This window comes from Protopterus annectens, chromosome 5.part1 (assembly GCF_019279795.1).
Source record: "Protopterus annectens isolate FY-2018-M chromosome 5.part1, PAN1.0, whole genome shotgun sequence".
NCBI classification, from domain to species: domain Eukaryota; kingdom Metazoa; phylum Chordata; order Ceratodontiformes; family Protopteridae; genus Protopterus; species Protopterus annectens.
Window position 1 is genome coordinate 793,694,370 of NC_056736.1, and position 21,014 is coordinate 793,715,383.

The window sequence follows — 21,014 nt, forward strand, 5'->3', positions numbered from 1 at the left end:
AGAGAGACAGAGCAAGCATACATTAGTATATACTGATTTAACAAATGCAAAATATTGACTCTCAAGTGATCAGTGTCTGCATATCAAAAACCAATGTAACAAAAAAATGACAACATTGAAAAAAGACTGCAAACAGAAACCGTTTCATTTTTGTGATCTCAACACAAAATCCTCACAAATAATTTATCTTAATAGTGGTAGTGTTACAGAAAGGTTTTTCAAAGGTAAGATGCATGGCTATGGTTAGGAGCTTTAGAAAGGTGTGCAATGTTCACCGGGTCATCAGCACTGACAAGTAAAAATGAAACAAAATGATGACCTAGAAGGCGAAACAATAAAGCACGGCCCGGTGCTGCCACAACAAGCCGAAGTTTATTCCACCAAGCACAAAACATATCACATTAATGTCTCACAATACACCGTACGTTTTTGTTTATCCTACTTCATCAGATGTGGGCTGACACAAAACTAGAACCTTATATGCTGTATGTTATTATCCTAACTAACCTAATTAACCATTCACATTTACTAAATAATCAACTTGTACTTGCAAGAATACTTTTGTACTTTTGACCAACTGTTAAAAAGATTTTAACATGATTTAAAATGAAAATGTGTGGACATGGCACTACTTACTCACATAATCCTACCATGAACGCACTTCTCATTTAAAAATGCATCCACTTTTGATAGAATAAAATGAATGAATGAATAAAATGAAGTATGAAAATTGTCACGAATGCTTGTGATGCTACTACAGGATACAAACAGTTCATCAAGCACCATCTAGTGTCCAAGAAAGAATTAGCAAGAAAAGACAAATAAAAATCTCCACTTACCCTGGAACATACCTGTCATAAAATGTTTTAAAAAATTGATGAACTATGCATGTTTTTAAAAATACTTAGTATTTAAAATGAATATTTAATGATATGATAAAATTAACATTAAATAATCTAGAATATTTGTGCTATTTAAAAAATACATGTTTCCATTTAATTAATACCACCTGTTAAAACCATGTATTAAAAATTACATTTAAAAGGACATTTAATGAAAAGAAGAAGCATGTAGAGAAATATTTTTGAAAAACATTTTTGAAAAAACATTTAGGAGTCCTTTTAAGGGAACATTTAAGCAAATTTCTAAAATTCCCAAGCCAGACTGCTACAATTTTGCTGATCTTATTTTCAAGAGGGGGGCTATGGAAATATTTTCATTAAGACCAGGGAGCTTATTTGTCTCCAGGGTTAGTTGCCAATACAACTCTCTATATTCTATTCTTTCCTCCCAAAGCCCACCCCTTGCATCCATGTCCACTCTCTCAATGACGTAAAAAACAAATTGTGCTTCCGGACATTCCTTAGTATGTTTATAAAGTGCATTTGTTTCCTTTTTTACCTGTATATCATACATGTGCTCATAAATTCTCCTTTTCAGTTTCCATTCTGTTTTTCCAACATAAAAAGCCTGGCATACCTGGCACACTGCCAGATATACCACGCCCTTGGAGTAACAATTATTGTAATCCCTACCTTCTAACCTTGTATTTCTACCTTCTATAAAAACTTCCTCTTTATTTATAACGTATGTACATTGTGAACAATGATCACATTTAAATGTTCCCTTCTTCGTTCTCCCATTAAAATATTTAGTATCAAGGTTACTTTCCAATAACTTTTTTAGATTGTTGGAATTTTTATATACTACTTTTAGATTACCTTTCGAAATATTATCTAGGTCAGTAAAAGCAATGAACCTGTTCCATTCATTTTCCACCACCTCCCTCACTATCTTTGAACTGGCATTGTACGCAAGTACCAAAGCATTGCTGAAGTTCTCATCCAACTTTCTTGTGTTTACATCATTCTCAGTGAGATCCATTCCCAGAATAGGTTTGAATTTACCTTTCTTACCTTCCAGTACCTCAACCTCAGTCTTTTCAATTAACCGGTCAGGATAACTTCTGTTCCTAAACATATTCCTAAGAACATTCATTTCCCTAATAAAATCATCTTCATTTGAAGTCATTCTGCATGACCTGATATACTGACCTTTAACTATATTTCTTTTATAATGCATAGGATGAGCACTCTTATAATGTAAGTAGGAATTCAAATAAGTCTTTTTCCTATAAACCTTTGACTGGAATGTATTGTCTTTTTTGTAAATTTCTATATCCAAAAATTGTAGGGTATCCTCACTCAATGTGTAAGTAAAGTCTAAAAAATCAGTACTTTCATTTATAAAATCAATGAATAAGGGGACCTATTCCATGGGTGCCACCCAAAGAATACAGATGTCCAAAAATCTCTTATATTGTATCCAACACCTCCTATATTCCGATTGTAAAACAAATTTCTCTTCCCATTTAGCCAATACCAGATTTGCATACGTAGGGGCACAAGTGGCCCCCAATGCTACTCCCATGAAATAAATGAAATTATATTTTAAAACCAAATCAATTAACTGCATAATTACCGTACATTCATTATGACTTAAAGTATTGTCTTCAAACACTGTTTCTTCCAGTAATTTTAGTCCTTGCTCATGAGGTATACTTGAAACAAGTCAACTACATCTAATGTCAGAAATTTTAAATCTTCCATCCATAAATCTTGTTTTAAGCCTCTTAGAAAATCCTGAGTCTTTCAATATATTACATCTTTTCACCCACATTGCCTTCAACTTGGCAGCAAGAGGCGAGGCAAACAGTGGTTGTTGGAGAGGTGAACAGGTGGATGTACCTAGACCTGCTGTTTCGCCATCTAGTAAAGGACAAAGTGAAACTACAATGGATTTTCACAACTGGCTGCAGGTTAGTTTTTCGTCAGACTTTAAAAATAAAACTATCAGATCTGAGCCAGTTTCTGAGAGTTATAGGGTAAAGTTGGTCAGGTTTGAGAAACTGCTTTACAAATATAAATCACTTGACATAGAAAATGCATATTTAACAGAATGTATTTCTGAAAGTATAGTCCCTAAAAGACTAAGAAATTTTAAATTTCCAAACAATGTTGTGTTCGGTAGTAATATGTATAAAGAGCTTGTAGAAATTTATAACAGATGTGGGCTTGAAGTATTAAAATGTATGATAGTGGAAAATAACAGGGTGAAAGGTGAGCTGTTAAAAGAAGTTGAAATGTTAAATGAATGTATAAAAAATGATTTGATTCACACAATTCCTGAGGAAAAAGGGAAGTATAACAACATTAGAAGAGAAATAGATGGACAGTGTAATGAAATGATTAAACGTAAAGTAAAAAAGCTTGAAAGAGATATAAATGATTACAAGAATGACAGTGCTTACCCTAAACCTAAGACAGGCGGGAGACACTGGGAATGGAAGAATACTGAAGTAGAAATTAAAATGTGAGGGTTAGTGAACATGTGTCAGACCTAGATGACTTTGGGGATGATTTTTGTGTAGATTAACCCTTAAGGAGATCTGAAAGGTTAAAAAATAGGGACGGGTATCAAAATGAAAAACAAGAGAATACAAATTTTCGGGGGGAAACAAGAAGGGGGAGGATGAGGTACTGAGTGTGATTAGTACCAACCACCCCGATTTAGAAATAGCAGATTTGGTTCAAGATGAAACCAACCCATTTAAATTTACTAAGAATGATTTTAGTATTTATAATGTTAGCCATATAATTTTAACAAATGAGCATTTTAGTTTATTAAGTAAAGGTATTAAATTCATTCCTTGGAATAAAGGAAACCTTGCCAGAACATTAATGGACGTGAAGGAGTTTACTAGGAAAATTAATTTTCAAACCATTTTAGTCAAAACATTAATTATGAACCAACAAGATTGGTTAGGAGAAGTGTGTTTAATCCCCCTCTACATCCAGAGATAAAAAATCTGGAAAATATAATAGAAAGAGGGATTAGGGATAGTTTTAATAAGGTTAAATACAAAAATAATCTGAATCCACTTGAAAGTAAGATCTTAAAAGAAATCAGGGGTGACAAAAACCTAAGAATTATGAAACCGGACAAGGGGGGTGGAATGGTTTTCATGGACAATATGAGTTATGAGGGCAAAAAGAATGAAATTTTGAGGGATCCTGACAAATATTCTAACGTGTCTATAAACAAAATCAATATAGCTTATAGGCGTATAGACATGGTTTTAGAAGATTTATTAATAGAAGGTTTAATAGATAGTAAAACATATGGGTATTTAAAAGTTGAGAAGCCTAGAATACCCCATATGTTCGGGATTCCGAAAATATATAAAGATGAAATTAATCCAACCTTGCATCCGATAGTCTCAGCAGAAGGATGGAAAGTTGAAGGCAATGTGGTTGAAAAGGTGTAATATATTGAAAGACTCATGGGATTTTCTAAGAGGCTTAAAACAAGATTTATGGATGGAAGATTTTAAATTTCTGACCATAGATGTAGTTGACGTGTTCACAAGTATACCTCATAAACAAGGACTTAAATTATTGGAAGAAATAGTGTTTGAAGACAGTACTTTAAGTCATAATGAATGTACGGCAATTATGCAGTTAATTGATCTGGTTTTAAAATATAATTTCATTTATTTCAAGGGAGAATATTTTCACCAGATAAAGGGAGTAGCAATGGGGGCCGCTTGTGCCCCTACGTATGCAAATCTGGTATTGGCTAAATGGGAAGAGAAATTTGTTTTACAATCGGAATACAGGAGGTGTTGGATACAATGTAAGAGATTTTTGGACAACATCTGTATTCTTTGGGTGGCACCCATGGAACAGGTCCCCTTATTCACTGATTTTATAAATTAAAGTACTGATTTTTTAGACTTTACTTACACACTGAGTGAGGATACCCTACAATTTTTGAATATAGAAATTTACAAAAAAGACAATACATTCCAGTCAAAGGTTTATAGGAAAAAGACTTATTTGAATTCCTACTTACATTATAAGAGTGCTCATCCTATGTATTATAAAAGAAATATAGTTAAAGGTCAGTATATCAGGTCATGTAGAATGACTTCAAATGAAGATGATTTTATTAGAGAAATGAATGTTCTTAGGAATATGTTTAGGAACAGAAGTTATCCTGACCGGTTAATTGAAAAGACTGAGGTTGAGGTACTGGAAGGAAGGAAAGGTAAATTCAAACCTATTCTGGGAATGGATGTCACTGAAAATGATGTAAATATAAGAAAGTTGGAAGAGAACTTCAGCAATGCTTTGGTACTTGCGTATAATGCCAGTTCAAAGATAGTGAATGAATGGAACAGGTTCATTGCCTTTACTGACCTAGATAATATTTCGAAAGGTAATCTAAAAGTAGTATATAAAAATTCCAACAATCTAAAAAAGTTATTGGAAAGTAACCTTGATACTCAATATTTTAATGGGAGAACGAAGAAGGGAACATTTAAATGTGGTCATTGTTCAGAATGTACATACGTTATAAATAAAGAGGAAGTTTTTATAGAAGGTAGAAATACAAGGTTAGGAGGTAGGGATTACAATAATTGTTACTCCAAGAGCCTGGTATATCTGGCATTGTGCCAGGTATGCCAGGCTTTTTATGTTGGAAAAACAGAACGGAAACTGAAAAGGAGAATTTATGAGCACATGTATGATATACAGTAAAAAAGGAAACAAATGCACTTTATAAACATACTAAGGAATGTCCGGAAGCACAATTTGTTTTTTACGTCACTGAAGGAGTGGACATGGATGCAAAGGTTGGGCTTTGGGAGGAAAGAATAGAATATAGAGAGTTGTATTGGCAACTAACCCTGGAGGCAAATAAAGTCCCTGGTCTTAATGAAAATATTTCCATAGCCCCCCTCTTGAAAATAAGATCAGCAAAATTGTGGCAGTCTGACTTGTGAATTTTAGAAATTTGCCTAAACGTTCCCTTGGAAGGTCTCCTAAATGTTTTTTTCAAAAATATTCCTCTACATGTTTCTTCTTTTCATTAAATGTCCTTTTAAACGTAATTTTTAATACCTGGTTTTAACAGGTGGTATTAATTAAATGGAAATATGTATTTTTTAAATAGCACAAATATTGTAGATTATTTAATGTTAATTTTATCATATACTTAAATATTCATTTTAAATACTAAATATTTTTAAAAACATGTATAGTACATCAATTTTTTAAAACATTTTATGACAGGTATGTTCTAGGGTAAGTGGAGATTTTTATTTGTCTTTTCTTGCTATTTCTTTCTTGGCCACTAGGTGGTGCTTGATGAACTGTTTGTATCCTGTAGTAGCATCACAAGCATTCATGACAAGTTTCATACTTCATTTTATTTTATTCATTCATTCATTTTATTCTATCAAAAGTGGATGTATTTTTAAATGAGAAGTGCATTCATGGTAGGATTATGTGAGTAAGTAGTGTCATGTCCACACATTTTCATTTTAAATCATGTTAAAATCTTTTTAACAGTTGGTCAAAAGTACAAAAGTATTCTTGCAAGTACAAGTTGATTGTTTAGTAAATGTGAATGGTTAATTAGGTTAATTAGGATAATAACATACAGCATATAAAGTTCTAGTTTTGTGTCAGCCCACATCTGATGAAGTAGGATAAACAAAAACGTGCGTATTGTGAGACGTTAATGTGATTTGTTTTGTGCTTGGTAGAATACACTTTGGCTTGTTGTGGCAGCTTTAGAAAGGTGTTCATTTTACTAAATTCTGTTTAATGTTGTTGTTTTTAATTTTTTTTTTTTAATAAGATCCACTTCTGGCATAGGTCCTTGACAGGAATGAATCACTTTCTTTTTTTTTTTTTTTTGCTTTATTAGAGGATATTTTTAATATATTTTATATTTTTGTTTATTTATTTATTTATTTATTTATGTATTTATTAACAGGAAAAGTAAATCGGTCTATTGACGCTTTTTAGTTACAACCCAGAGTTTAGACAGCAGGAAATACTATACAACAGAAAACAGTAATTAATGCTTAGAAGACTATGAAAGTTAATGCTACAATAAAAGACTGTAGTATGTATTGCATTATAAGCAATTACCTTGCTCTCCATCCACCTCATAATGTTTGCTAACCATGACCTTAACCCTGCCCCTACCCCAACCTTAACCATGCACATTACCTTAAAAAAACCTTCCCATAACACAGCTACTATTCAGACAAATTGGAAGCTGGTATTATTGTGGGAGTGGGGATTTAGTGTACAGATCATGAAAGGAAAGGTTTGATGTTTAAGTAATTCATCTTATGTATGACCAATCTTATTTTTATTGCTCTCTTTTGTTTGACATTAATTAACTATGATCATATTAAGGGACTCATAGATATATATATATATATATATATATATATATATATATATATATATATATATATATATATATATATATATATACAGAGAGAGAGAGAGAGAAACATCCAAAAGAAACATATGTAAACAAGCCATTATTTACAATAGTTATAACAAGAAGTTATGTACTCACCATAACGTTCGATGTATGTAGTCCATCTCGCCTCACATTCTTACCAGTGGGTTCGGAGCCGAATATCGGCTCCAACTCGGCACTCGGCCGACTTTTCTAGCTCGAAGTCTCTTATTGGCTGGGCAAAGCAGGTATCCCATGGCGCACTGCTCCATATCTCCAGATCTAGTTTGCTGCGAAAACACATTCGTACCCCATGCATACACAACATCCAGGAAAAAGAATAAGCCAAGTAAGGGAACTCTGCAGATGAACACCCTAACCTCCAAATCCTCCAGGAAGGGGGAAGGTGGGAGGGTAAATAAGAATGTGAGGCGAGATGGACTACATACATTGAACGTTATGGTGAGTACATAACTTCTTGATGTTATGTAGTCCTATCTCGCCTACATTCTTACCAGTGGGACAGCGTCCCTAGCACCTACATCCTGGGTGGCTCATAGGAAAATACTCCTGAGAACTGTGGAGCCAAAGGACGACCTGCTCCTAGAAACCACATCCAATTTGTAATGAGAAACAAATGTGTGAGGAGAAGCCCAAGTATCCGCAGCACATATATCATCCATTGACAATCTGGCGTGATAGGCTGTAGATGTAGAAACAGCCCGAGTAGAGTGAGCCTTGACCGGAAATGGCAGATCTTTTCCTCCTGCTTGGTAGACGAAAGAGATACAACTAGATATCCATCTGGACAGGGTGAACTTGGAGACGGGGACCCCATTCTGTTTTCTGAAAAGAAAACAAAAAGTTGATCAGACTTCCGGAAATCTTTTGTCCGGTGTAAATAGAAGCGTAATTGTCTGTGTACATCCAACTGATGAAATCTAAATTCTGTCTTGTTCGAAAAGTGAGGAAAGAACACAGGCAACTCAATGGATTGATTAAGATTAGACACGGAAGCCACTTTAGGAAGGAACGAAGGGTTTGGTCTAAGAGAGACCCTGTCTTTATGGAAAATTAAGTATGGAGGTTTGATGGAGAGAGCTTGAATTTCTGAAACTCGCCTTGCTGAAGTGATTGCTGTTAAGAAGGTTGTTTTCCAGGTCAAGAATTTCAATTCACAGGTAGCTGCAGGCTCGAAAAGTGGTAAAGTAAGGGCTTGTAGAACAAAATTGAGATCCCAGGGCATGAATGTTTCGGAAACCAGGGGACGGAGCAACAGAGTACCCTTCAGGAAAGCCTTGCATAATCTATGAGCCATGAGACTAGGCTCATTAGCAACATGAAAATTAGAAATAGCTGCCAATTGAACTTTGATGGTAGCTGATGCGGAACCCTGATGGAAAAGCACAGACAAAAACTCCAAGACTGAAGCGATTGGAGCTGTGTAAGGATCAATGCCTCGGGTATGCACCCAGACAGAAAACTCTTCCATTTACTAGAATAAATCTTTCTAGTAGATGGCTTATGGAGGACGATAATATATGAACCACTTCCGGTGAGAATTTATGAAGTCTAACTAACGATGGAAGTGGAGTAGCCAGGCTGTCAACCGGAGGGTCATCAGGGAGTGGTAGAACTGTCACGACATGTATGTCAGTAAGTCTGGTTGAGGGTCCAGAATCCAAGGAGTGTCCACAATGTATGGCTGAAGATAGGGGAACCAGACTTGGCGAGGCCAGTGTGGAGTAATCAGAATCATTCTACTTCCCAAGGATTGTGCTTTCTGAATCACCTTTGACAGCAAAGGAAATGGAGGGAAAGCATAAAGCAGACTGGAGGGCCAATCGTGAACCAGAGCGTCCCTTGGTGACTCCCCCTGTGGGGGGATCAGCGTGAAGTAGCTGCTGTATTTCGCATTGAAGGGGCTGGCAAAAAGGTTGCAGCAAGGCTGACCCCATCTGTTGAAGATTTGCTCTGCAACCAAGAAATTCAGGGACCAATCATAAGGCATCAGAATAGCTCTGCTTAGCCTGTCCGCAATCACGCTGGACTTCCCCAGAATGTGCGTTGCCACTAGAAACCGTTGGGAAGTTACTGCCCACTGCCACACTCACATGGCCTCTCTGCACAGAGGGTAAGACCTGATTCCCCCTTGCTTGTTTAGATACCACACTACTGACATGTTGTCGGAGTGTATCGCAATCGTCCCTAGAGGTAGAACACTCTGAAGTGCCTGCAATGCGAGTAGCACCACTCTCATCGCTAAGAAGTTTATATGCAGATGTATCTCGTGCTCTTGCCATGTGCCTTGGACTGTCCTGCCAAGATAATGCCCCCCCACCCCATCTGGGAGGCGTCCGTGGTCACTGTGGCAACCGGAATGGGTGGAACGAAGGGCCTTCCCCCGTCCAAGTTGTTGCTGCAAAGCCACCAACCGAGGTCCTGCTTGCATCTGTCCATGAGCGAAATGGGGTGAGAAAGTGGAAGGCTTTGGAGAGACCACTAAACAAAGAGGAGCCATTGGAGAATTCTCATGTGCAATCTCACTAGAGGAATCAACATGATAGTTGCTGCCATGGTCCCTAGGAGATGGAGAACCCATCTTGCCTTCACTTTCCTCAGGGGCATCAGCATGCGTATTTGTTGTTTTAAGACTCTGATCCTCTCCTGCGGTAAAAATGCTCACATTCCAATGTTGTCTAATTCTGCTCCTATAAAGGTGACATGCTGCGAGGGCAATAAGGCAGATTTTTCCCAATTTATTGTTATACCCAACTGGTGACATAGAGTGATGGTAGCATCCCTGGTTTGAACTAGTTGATGCCTGGTGGGAGCGGTAAGAAGCCAGTCGTCCAGATACGGAAACACTTGGAATCCCTGACGTCTCAAGTGAGCCGTCACCACCACCATACACTTGGTGAACACCCTGGGGGCTGTGGTGAGACCAAAGGGCAGAGCTCGAAACTGGAAATGACTGGCTCCCAGCCGGAAGTGTAGTGACTCCTGGATGCCCTGTCCATTTTCACATGGTAGTAAGCATCCTTGAGGTCGATGGAGCACATCCATACCTCCTCTCCCAACAATGGGAGAATCGATTGTAGTGTGACCATACAGAACTTGGACTTCTGTACATAGTTGTTCAGTTGGCTGAGATCTAATATGGGTCTCAGGTCCCCTGTTCTTTTCGGCACCAAAAAGAATCTTGAGTAAGTCCCTAATCTGATTTGGTCTGAGGGGACACGCTGGATGGCTCCTTTTTCTAGCAGCTTTGAAATCTCTGAGGCTGCTTGATCCCTTTGACTGGGTGGAATGTCTGGGATTTTTCTGAATGAAGGGGGGGTCTGATGTAAACGGAATGAGATAACCTCCGGAAATTATCCGTAATACCCAGCAGTCCTGGGTGCTGCTTTCCTAGGCTTTCGGATATAACAAAATTCGACCCCCGACTGGCTCTGGATAAGCACAGATGGGCACTCCCTCAGGAACGAGAGTAGGGAGAGCCACAAAAGGAATCGCGGTCTCCCGAATTGCGGGGCCCCCTTCTGTCTCTAGGGCGGCATCTCCCTGAGTAACCTCCCCCTCCTCTGCCTCTGGAGGGGGGCTCACCTTGTGCTGCAGGAAAAAACCTTTGTGATTTTTTGAACCACATCCCCCCCCCCCGCTGGGCCTTGGGGTAAGGCCTGGAGGGAAGGGAAAAACAGACCCCTACGGCAGACAAGGTCTTTCCCTCTTGCTCGCATCTGGTGAGGATGTCTTTCACTTTGGTCCCGAACAAAAAAGAACCATCAAAGGGGGCGACAGTGAAGGAAGACTTGAAGGCCTCCGCAAAGTGACAAAGGCGCAGCCAGGCTTGCCTTCTAAGGGCGACCCCTGAGCTTGCTGCCCTACTCGCTCCCTCGGCTGCATACGAAATGAGCTGCATGGATGAGTTGACAATGGAATTGAGGGTAGAGACCTGGGCGTTAACCGTCTGGGCCACCGCCTCAGGAACGTTACCCACAAGAGTATCTCCTAACTCTTTGAGGAGATCTCTCTGGAGCCGAGTGAAGTGAGACAGGTAATACAGCGACCGTAAGGTAAAGGTTGCTGACGAGAGGGTATGCTTCCCATACCGGTCCATAGTCCTAGACTCCTTGTTAGGAGGATAGACGGAGGAAGAGGACTCTGCTACTTCCTTCTGAGTGGCTGCCGCCACCACCATGGCATCAACAGGGACTCCTTTAGACAGAAACTCTTTGCCCTGGGGGGCAGAAAGAAACTTGTTGGGACGCCTGAGCATGGGCTCCACAGAATCAGGGTTTTCCCACACTCTTCGACATATCAGATCAAGGAGCTCGTCGAAGGGTGGAAACACCCAGGTGGTGGAGGGCTGAGCACCAAAAGCCTTAAGGAATACTGACTCCTACTCGGAAGGGGCTTTGGACGGCCAGTCACCTCTTTGTTTCAGTATCTCCAGGATGTCGGAGAAGGAAACATCATCTGAAGATGACTTAGGGGACTCTTCCGATTCCTCGAGGTCAGTATCAGAGGTGAGAGACTCATCCCAGGAGTCTATGTGCTTCCTCTTGCATGTTTTCTTTCTAGGGGGCTCCTCAGGCACAAAGTCTGAAGGGCCCTCAGAAACTTGGGGACCACTCGTGGGGGTATCCCTAGGCCCTGGTGCTCCGCTGTCCATGGATAGGTGGTGATCAGAGGCGCTCACCGGAGTGGTGGGGGACAGAGTGACCGACCCGCCTGATGTAGCTGACGATCTGGCCAGCGTGGTCCGCATAGCCTCGAAGGCAGGTCCCCCCCGAATCCGAGGAGCAACCAGCCCTCGAAGCCATGACGGGGGTTGGAGTTCCCCGAGCCGAGGTGCCGAGAGGAAGACTCGGAACCGAAAGAAGCCCCGAGATGTCCCCGCCAGGCGTGACCGAAGAATCCCGAGTCCCGAACCCCGAGGACGAAGCCGACATAGGAACATCACATGGCGCGGGACACTCCAGCTCTGAAGACAGAGATGTGCTCGGAGGAGGAATGATCGAAGACTGAGTTGGGACAGGCTCCGGAGCCGACTGGGCTGGAGCCGAAAATAATTTTGCCAAAACCGGTGACTGTAGGAGCCTCTGGACCACCCTATCAACATCCACATCCGAAAGGGTCCTGGAGGATTTGGAGGACAGGGAGGGAGATCGAGATCTCCTCCCAGGAGAGACTGGTCTGAGACTAGGTGATCGGCTCCGAAGAAGTTCCAATATAACAGGAGCCAACGCTGGTTCCATCAACACCGACACCTCCTGCGGCCCCAAGAACAGTGGAGCAGAGGAGGTCGATGCAACTTTTGCAAGTTTCTCCGGAGGCTCCAATGAGGCTGACAGAGCCGGAGATCTCTTTTTAGGCTTGGATGATTTAGACTTAATACTGGGAGAAGAATCTACGGCCTCTTCGAAAGAGGGTTTCAAGAGTCCCTTTAGGATCAGCTTATTCTTTCTCTCTTGGAGCACTCTGAGACTGAACGCATAGCAAAAGCTGCAGGACTCCTGCAGATGAATGGCTCCCAGGCAATAGACACAAACAGAATGCCCATTGGTGATGGACATTTTGTACCCACATTTAGAGCACTTTTTAAAATCGGAAGGTTTGTGCTCTTTGGAATCTTTAGACAAATTCACAAGAAACATGAAAAATGCAATGCAAGAGAAAGTCTGACAGGAAACCTACAGACACTCAACCCCAAAAAACGCGGGAAACAATTAAAGTTGAAACAGTACACACTCTCTGGAGAGACACACTGAAACCAACTTTGTCAAGAAACCTCTAACAAAAACGTCAAAGACTACAAGGGCTGAGAACAGAAAATCAAACCTCTAATTTAAACGGTTTGACACACAGACAGAACGAAAGGACTAGGTCCTCTAACTGAAATGGGCCTAGCCCGAGGGAACAGTTATCGGGATACCACAAAACCAACACACTACCACAAGGCTAAACAACACTAAAGACAATAACTATGAAAATAGCTTTTTGTTTTAGAACAATAAACTTTCTTAAGACAAGAAAAAATGTACTTAGCCACAGCCAAGCGCGAGACCATGTCCAAGCTACACGAGCGGCAAACGAGATCAGGGGATATGGAGCAGTGCACCATGGGATACCTGCTTAGCCCTGCCAATAAAAGACTTTGAGCTAGAAAAGTCGGCTGAGTCGGAGCCGATATTCGGCTCCGAACCCACGGGTAAGAATGTAGGCGAGATAGGACTACATAACATAAGTATGTTCTAGTTTAAGACATACATAAACAACATGTTAGTTATGGATGAGAAGGTGAATATTAACCAGTATCTCAAAAGCAGATATAAATGGCTTCCTTTTGAAAGTAATCTTTTCAATGCCAGTTTAATGGCTCACAAAGTTTCCTGGTTTCTAACATCATTTAGAATGCTATTCCTTGTGATAGGGCCTAATTTAATGAAGACCTTTTTCATACGGCTGTTCTGAACTTGGGGGGGGGGCTTGCTATGATAAGGGTTTCTTCATCTGTGCTTTTTAATGAGTAGTTTTATTTATTTTATTTTACATTTGTTTGCCAGGAGAGTCTGACTGGGCATAAAACCCTTTTTCAGTGGTGGCCCGGGGAGAAAAGCTCCATTGTTAGTAAACTATTGTGTTAGTAGAAAGAAAATTGTACAATACAATAAATAAAAAAATAGTAACAAACATTCATAACGGTAAAAAGACTAGAACTGAATAAACTGGTCAAGTGGGAGACAAGACAGTACAGTTGTGTACACTTACCATAAATGTAGATGTTCGAGTGTCTTCACTGTTGCAGTCATGACTGTAGGGTTCTCCCTTGCCGGCAGGCAGTCCTCGGTCGGCCAGAATCCCAAAGTCTAGATCCAGCGTTGGCTGCTCAGCCATGCTCCCTGACGTCAGAGCGCCAGGAGTACAAAGCTGGCAGCCGACGGCATGTTCTCCAGTTTTTCTTGCCCCAGATGTCAGGTGTTCCAAAATGAGTAAAATCCCATACCCTTTGCAAATACACCTCAGAAGAAGGGTGAAGAAGGGAACCACACAAAAGAAAAAATAAGAGGGGACAGGAGGGAGAGACTGCAACAGTGAAGACACTCGAACATCTACATTTATGGTAAGTGTACACAACTGTACTATGTTCATCGTGTCTCACTGTTGCAGTCATGACTGCAGGGTTGAATCCCAAAGCAGAATAAAAGGGAGGTGGTCATCTAAAAGGCCCTGCAAGACTGCAGAAGCAAAGCCTGCCCTAGACTTACAGTAGAGAGGTAGATTGTAGTGCTTAGAAAAAGTATGCACTGAACTCCAAGTTGCAGCTTCCAAAATGTCTTTGGTAGGAACTCCCCTGAGGGAGGCAGCTGAAGTGGCAGCAGCTCTGGTAGAGTGAGTCCTTATACTCCCCGGGATTTGCTTTCCATGGTGTGAATAACAAAATCTGATTCCATGAGCAATCCATTTAGAAATGGTCTGTTTTGAAATGGCTTTACCTTGGGAACTTGAAGCATAAGAAACAAACAATTGCTCTGATTTCCTGATGTCCTTGGTTCTGTCCAGGTAAGTGTACATCCAAGGAATGCAAGATCCTTTCTATTTTGAGGACTGGGGAAAAAAGTTGGCAAATGAATAGTTTGATTTAAAGCCACTTTGGAAACCACCTTAGGCATGAAAGTAGGATTAGTCCTTAAAGACACCCTGTCTTGGTGAAAAATAATATAAGGTTCCACAGCCATGAGAGCTTGCAACTCCGAAACTCTCCTGGCAGAGGTCAAAGCTAACAGGATGGCTGTCTTCCAAGATAAAAACTTGATGTCAGATGTGGCAGCAGGCTCAAAGGGAGGTAAGGTGAGTTTTTCCAAAACATAGTTGAGATCCCAGGCAGGAATGGGTGGAGATCTAGGGGCCTTAAGTTCTTAGCTCCTCTGAGAAACTGTCTCATGAGCTGGTGGGAAAAGATTGGAGGGTCTGTATTATAATGAGCAGAAATAGCAGAGGCATGTATCTTTATGGAAGAAAAAGAGAGACCCTTATGTAAGAGGTCTGTCAGGTAAAGTAAAATCAGAGGAATGTTAGGAATAAGAGGATCCGAATCCTGAGCCTGCATCCAGGTGCAAAATCGTTTCCATTTTCCTGCATAAGATTTTCTAGTGCTAGGACGGCTGGCTTCTAAAATGACATCCATAACCTGCTTGGGTAAGAGAATGAATCATAGACCCTGGATTAACCAGGCAGCCAGGCTGAGAGTTTTGACATGGGAGTGCAGAACTTGACCCTGGTGTTGGGACAGAAGGTTTGGAGTCTGAGGTAAAACCCAAGGGGGCTCCAGAGAAAGGTTTTTCAGTGTTGGGTACCAAAACTGTCGAGGCCAATTTGGGGCCAGTAAAATTATCATCTTGGGCTTGTCCTGTTTGATCTTTAATAACACCCGTGGAAGAAGAGTTAGGAGAGGTTCTCCAACTGAATGATAGTGCATCCACTTTCCAAGCTAGTTCGTGGAATGTCCTTGTGCAAAAAATCTGTAGTTGATGATTGAGGTGGGATGCAAAGAGGTCTATGTGAGGACATCCCCAGACTGCTGTAATCATCTTCAATATTTCGGTGTCCAGCATCCATTCGTGTGGGTCTGACAGGTTTCTGCTCAGACAGTCTGCCAGGATGTTTTGCTTCCCTGGTAGAAACTGAGCTTGAAGGTCCAGTTTGTAAGCTAGAGCTGTGTTCCATAGATTCATGGCTAGTCTGCAAAGGGGATAGGAATGTGATCCCCCTTGCTTGTTTATGTACCACATAACTGTGGTGTTGTCTGTCCGTATCAGTAGTTGTCCTGGTTGTAGAAGATTCCTGAAGGCCAATAGAGCGTTCTGAACGGCTAACATTTCCTTTAAATTGATATGCAGGTGCTTCTGATCCTTTGTCCAAAGGCCCTGCAGACAGTTGCCCTGCAAATGGGCTCCCCATGCATAGTCTGAGGCATCCGTGGTTAGTATCTGACTGGCTGGAGGCAGACTGAAGGCTTTCCCTTTGTTTTGAGTACATGCCTTGGACCACCAAAGGAATTCCTTTTGAAGACAAGGCAGGACGGTGATCTGTATGTCTAAACTGTGGCAATGCTGAGACCATACACTTTTTAGGTACCACTGTATTTTCCTCATATGTAGTCTTGCATATGGTACGAGAAGGATGTAGGAGGCCATGTAACCCAAAGCCTGCAGGAATTTCCTTGCAGATAGCTGAGTTAATGATGCCAAGGTTTTGAAAGTTGAAGCCAGCTGTAATTGTTTTTCGTATGTCAGAAATGCTGGGTTGTTGTGTTTAGAAGAGCACCCAGAAAAGTTATCTGTTGTGAGGGTGTCAAATTTGACTTTTTTATGTTTACAGTGAATCCCAGGAACTTGAGAAGTTTCTGAACAAATTCTAGATGCTGGAGTAAGACATCCTTGCTGTCTGCCTGAATAAGACAGTCGTCCAGATAAGGGTAAATTTGAATTCCCTTGAGTCTGCAATAAGCTACTACTGGAGCCAGGCATTTGGGTGAAGACCCAGTAGACAATCCAAAGGGCAGCGCAGAGAATTGATAGTGCCTCGATCCGGCCTTGAACCTGAGGTATTTTCTGCACTCATGCCTGATGGGAATGTGTAAATAAGCCTCCTTTAAATCCAAAGTTACCATCCATGCATTTTTGGTCAGCACTGGAAGTAGCTGCTGTAGAGTAAGCATCTTTAATTTTGGTATCTCGAGAAAAGTGTTCAAGACTGACAGATCCAGAATGGGTCTCCATGAATTTTGCTTTCTGGAGACTAGAAAGAGCCTTGAGTAAAAACTTTGTCCCATTTCTGAAAGTGGAACCAGTTCTATGGCTTTCATAGCCAAGAGGGCTTCCACCTGGTTTAAGGCCTCTAACCATTGATGTTTTGGTAGATCCGGCCATCCGCTTGGTCTTGGTAGGGTATGAAAATGGAATATGTAACCTCTTGAAACCACATCCAGAACCCACTTGTCTTGGGTTATATGAGTCCAATTTAGGTGAAAAAGAGAACATTTTCCTCCGAGAGGGGCTTCCAGGCAAGAAGTTCCTGCAGCCCAACAGAGGGAGTCATTGAGCCTGTTTTCTATGAGCTTGCGACCTGTCCTCTCCTCCCCTAGGGGTGGAAGCAGTCCACTGTCTTGGTCTATAAGAGCCCTTCCTCGGGAGCGTCTGTATCTACCCCTCTGAGGCCTGTCTGAATTGGGAAAGGACCAATTTTTAGTAGGCCAATTCCTACTAAATCTGGGTGGCTGTAAATGTAAGAAATCCTTAACCGTTTGCATGGATTTTGCCTTGTCCTCCATCTTCTTTATCACCTCTTCAGCCTTAGATCCAAACAAAACATTATGCTGAACAGGAGCATCCAATAACTTAGCTTTTACTTGATCTGGCAAGTTTTGTTCCTTTAACCAAGCATGCCTTCTAATGACTGTGCTAGAGGCAGCAGCCCTACAAGAAGCCTCCAAGGCATCAAAACCACAGTGTAAACCATGCTTCCCTACTTGTTCAGTGGCATGCATTAAGTCATGTAATTTCTTATCATCTGCACAAGCGGAAATGGAAGTTAGCTTTTGTTTCAAAACAGACAGAAGAAATTGCTGGTATTTCAGCATATGAAATTGACAGTTTAAAGCCCTAATATATAAAGTTGCAGAAGTGTACACTTTTTTGCCCCATCTTTCTAAAGATCTGGAATCCTTCTCAGTGGGAATGGGGTTTTTAGCAGAAGCGGCCTTAACCCCCTTAGGGCCCTGAGAAATGGTTTCAGGATCAGCAGTAGGATTCTTGTATAAAAACTGGTGGGAATCAGGAACCCTATAATATCTGTCTGGCTTAACAGGAGCTGGAGGAAAAAAGTCAGGAGTTAAGTTAGCCTCCGAAAAAGCATCATCCACAATATCCAAAATAGGAGGGATAGCCAGGGGTCTATGTTGGGGAAGAAGAAGAAAATCCCCAAGTCTTTTCTTAGATTCCGAGTACTGCTGTCCTTCCCAGTGAAAATGTTCCCTCATTTCATGTAAAGTTTCCCCAAAAGAAAAATCCTCAGGGGGAGAAGCTGAAGGAATGGATTCCTCAGCATCAGAATCCTCATAAGGAGGGAAAGAATAATCCTGGTCAGAAGAAGAAACTGAGGAAACAGAGGCCTGATCAGAGGAGTCATATATTCAAAAAATATATTCAAAGGCCTAGTTGGCTCCTCGTGGGAGTCCGTTTCGGCCATCGGTTGCACCTCACTAACCTGAAGCTGGCTCTGCTTGTACAATATCGCCTGATTTGGACCTCGGAGGCCTGTCTTTATCCTAGCTGGAAGCGTGTCCGATGACATTCTGTAATTAAAACGCCTACTGAAGTAATGAAATGCAAATGATTAAATCTAGCACAAAACTGACAACTAGCGGGCCTAAGCAAGGAATACAGTAAGAATGAAAATCCTTATGAGGTATTTGCTTCCCACATGAAATACAATTATTAACTTTTTCTGACATCGGACTGGAGCAAGAAAAGTTTCCCAATGGGGTACTTAGCTTTGAGTAGGAGAAGAAAGTCTTCGGACTGAAGTCGTTTAGAAAAAATTGTCAGGAGTCAGCCGACCGGCACTTGCGAACTGCTATCACCGCATGGCAAGAAAGACTGGAGAACATGGCGTCGGCTGCCAGCTTTGTGTACCTGGGCTCTGACGCCAGGGAGCATGGCTGAGCAGCGGGATACTGGCCGACCGAGGACTGCCTGCCAGCAAGGGAGAACTCTACAGTCATGACTGCAACAGTGAAACACGATGAACATCAATAATCTTGTATAACAATGCTTCTAGAAAACACTTCTTACAGTAGTAGCAGGTAGTGATATTGTATACAATAAGAGTGCAATTATGAAACTTAGTCTTGTATACAGGTAACTTAGCAAACTGAAGACTTAAAATCTGATAGATATTAACAGCAAAAAGAAAAAAAAAACAACATAAGGTAGTCATATGACTTAAATTCAATGCTCATTACATATGCAATTAAAATTTTAAAATCAGCTAGTTTCGTGGTTTGGGCTACCCATGCCCAGTACATGAAAAAGTCCAGGAATTGGTGAAGTGAGCTTTAATGTGATGCTTGAAGTTATAGTTCTAATTTCAAGTGGTAAGGCATTCCACAGTTTAGCAATGTAGCAGGAGTATAGAGAGTCACCTGAGCTATTTTTACTCCTGGTTACTTCAATTAGAGCTTTATTAGTGGATCTTAGTGGATGGGTACTTATATGGGGATTAAGAAGGCCTTGTAGAGCTGGTGTTTTATTGGGTTTATAGTACATTTGGTGGGTGGTAGAGAGTTGCGTGAGAATGAGTTGGTGGGGTAGTTCTAACCAAGATAGTGGGGTAGTTCTAACCAAGATAGTTGTCGTAGGGCATTTCAATGATAGGTTCTAGGACAGCTAGTGGCAAATTTAGCAATCTTATTATAGCAGGGATCTAGCTTGCTTAGGTCTGATTTGGAGAGGTTGGTAAGGATGGGTGAGGCGTACAGTAAAGTTTTGTTCTCTAAGAGGCAGTTTTGACTTCAGTGGGGTCAATATCTGAGCATAAGGACTTCAAACAGAAGAGTAATGCATAACAGTACAACTGTTTTAAAAAAATAATCAAGGGTATGCATTCCAGGATAATAGTTTTATTGAGCTCAGGTATCACACAGTGTTAGCCTTCAGATGCCACTTTGCTCCCTAATGTATGGCCTACTATTCTCGCAATAGTCCTTGTTAGTATTAGTGGTTCAACAGGTAGTGCATTCACCTTCAATGGATTAAGAAGAAAATACTGTGATTTCTAGTCCAATACCAGGTGCTTGAATTAATTTTTCAATACTGAAACTGCAAACAAGCAGGGGAGGGAAGGCTGCATTCCTGAGTGTGCCATACGTCCAATAAACTGTTAAACTGGATTCCTATATGCTTGAGTTGGTGGTAGCTCAGGTGGATATAAGAAATGCCATGGCATTTATCGAAAATATTTCTCCAGTGTCCCGGCTAAATTTCACCTAATCCATATGCATACTAACTTGGATTTCCCTTGAAAAGAGGGCATAGGCCTAGGGAACTAACCTGGCTAACTAGAAATGAATAAATAAATGAACAAACATTAGCCTTAATATTCAATTGTTGTCAGTATTACTGTAGTGCACGGAGATTCAAGATTACACTCTAATATCAGAAAAAGATAAACTAGTTACCTCCCTCCTTATTGTGAGACCTGATCATATCAGCACTTGGGAGGGGTACCTAACAATTATTAGGCACCTCCCTAAATGCTGTTACAAAGAGGTCTCACAACAGGAGGTAAAAGCAGAAAATTTTGGCTGGCAAAGAGAGGTGGAAGGTAAAACAGCTTTTTTTTTCTGCCAGCTGTTCTTGCCTCTCAACCGTCCTGCTTGTTTCATATTTTTGCTCTCTCCCATGTATTTATTTTTTTATTATTTTCTGGTAAATTACTGAAGATTACAGTCAGTCAATTAAGCCAGACATTAGAGTTTTATGCTTCTTATTCTTCAGAGAATACATATTGCTGCAAAACTTGTTGTTCTATTATCTTTTAAAGTGAATAAGAGCATTTTGTAAAAAAAATTGTCTTTGATTTTGATCATTTGTCCCCATTATTTTTGAGCTTGTCCAGAA

The 21,014-nt window shown here is 40.8% G+C and overlaps 1 protein-coding gene across 4 annotated transcripts in view; it reads right to left on the reverse strand.

Annotated features, from left to right (window-relative positions):
- The window catches only part of TTLL7 (tubulin tyrosine ligase like 7), a 1,782,535-nt gene that overhangs the window by 216,300 nt on the left and 1,545,221 nt on the right, over nucleotides 1-21,014 (reverse strand). The gene's annotated exons all lie outside the window — the stretch shown is intronic.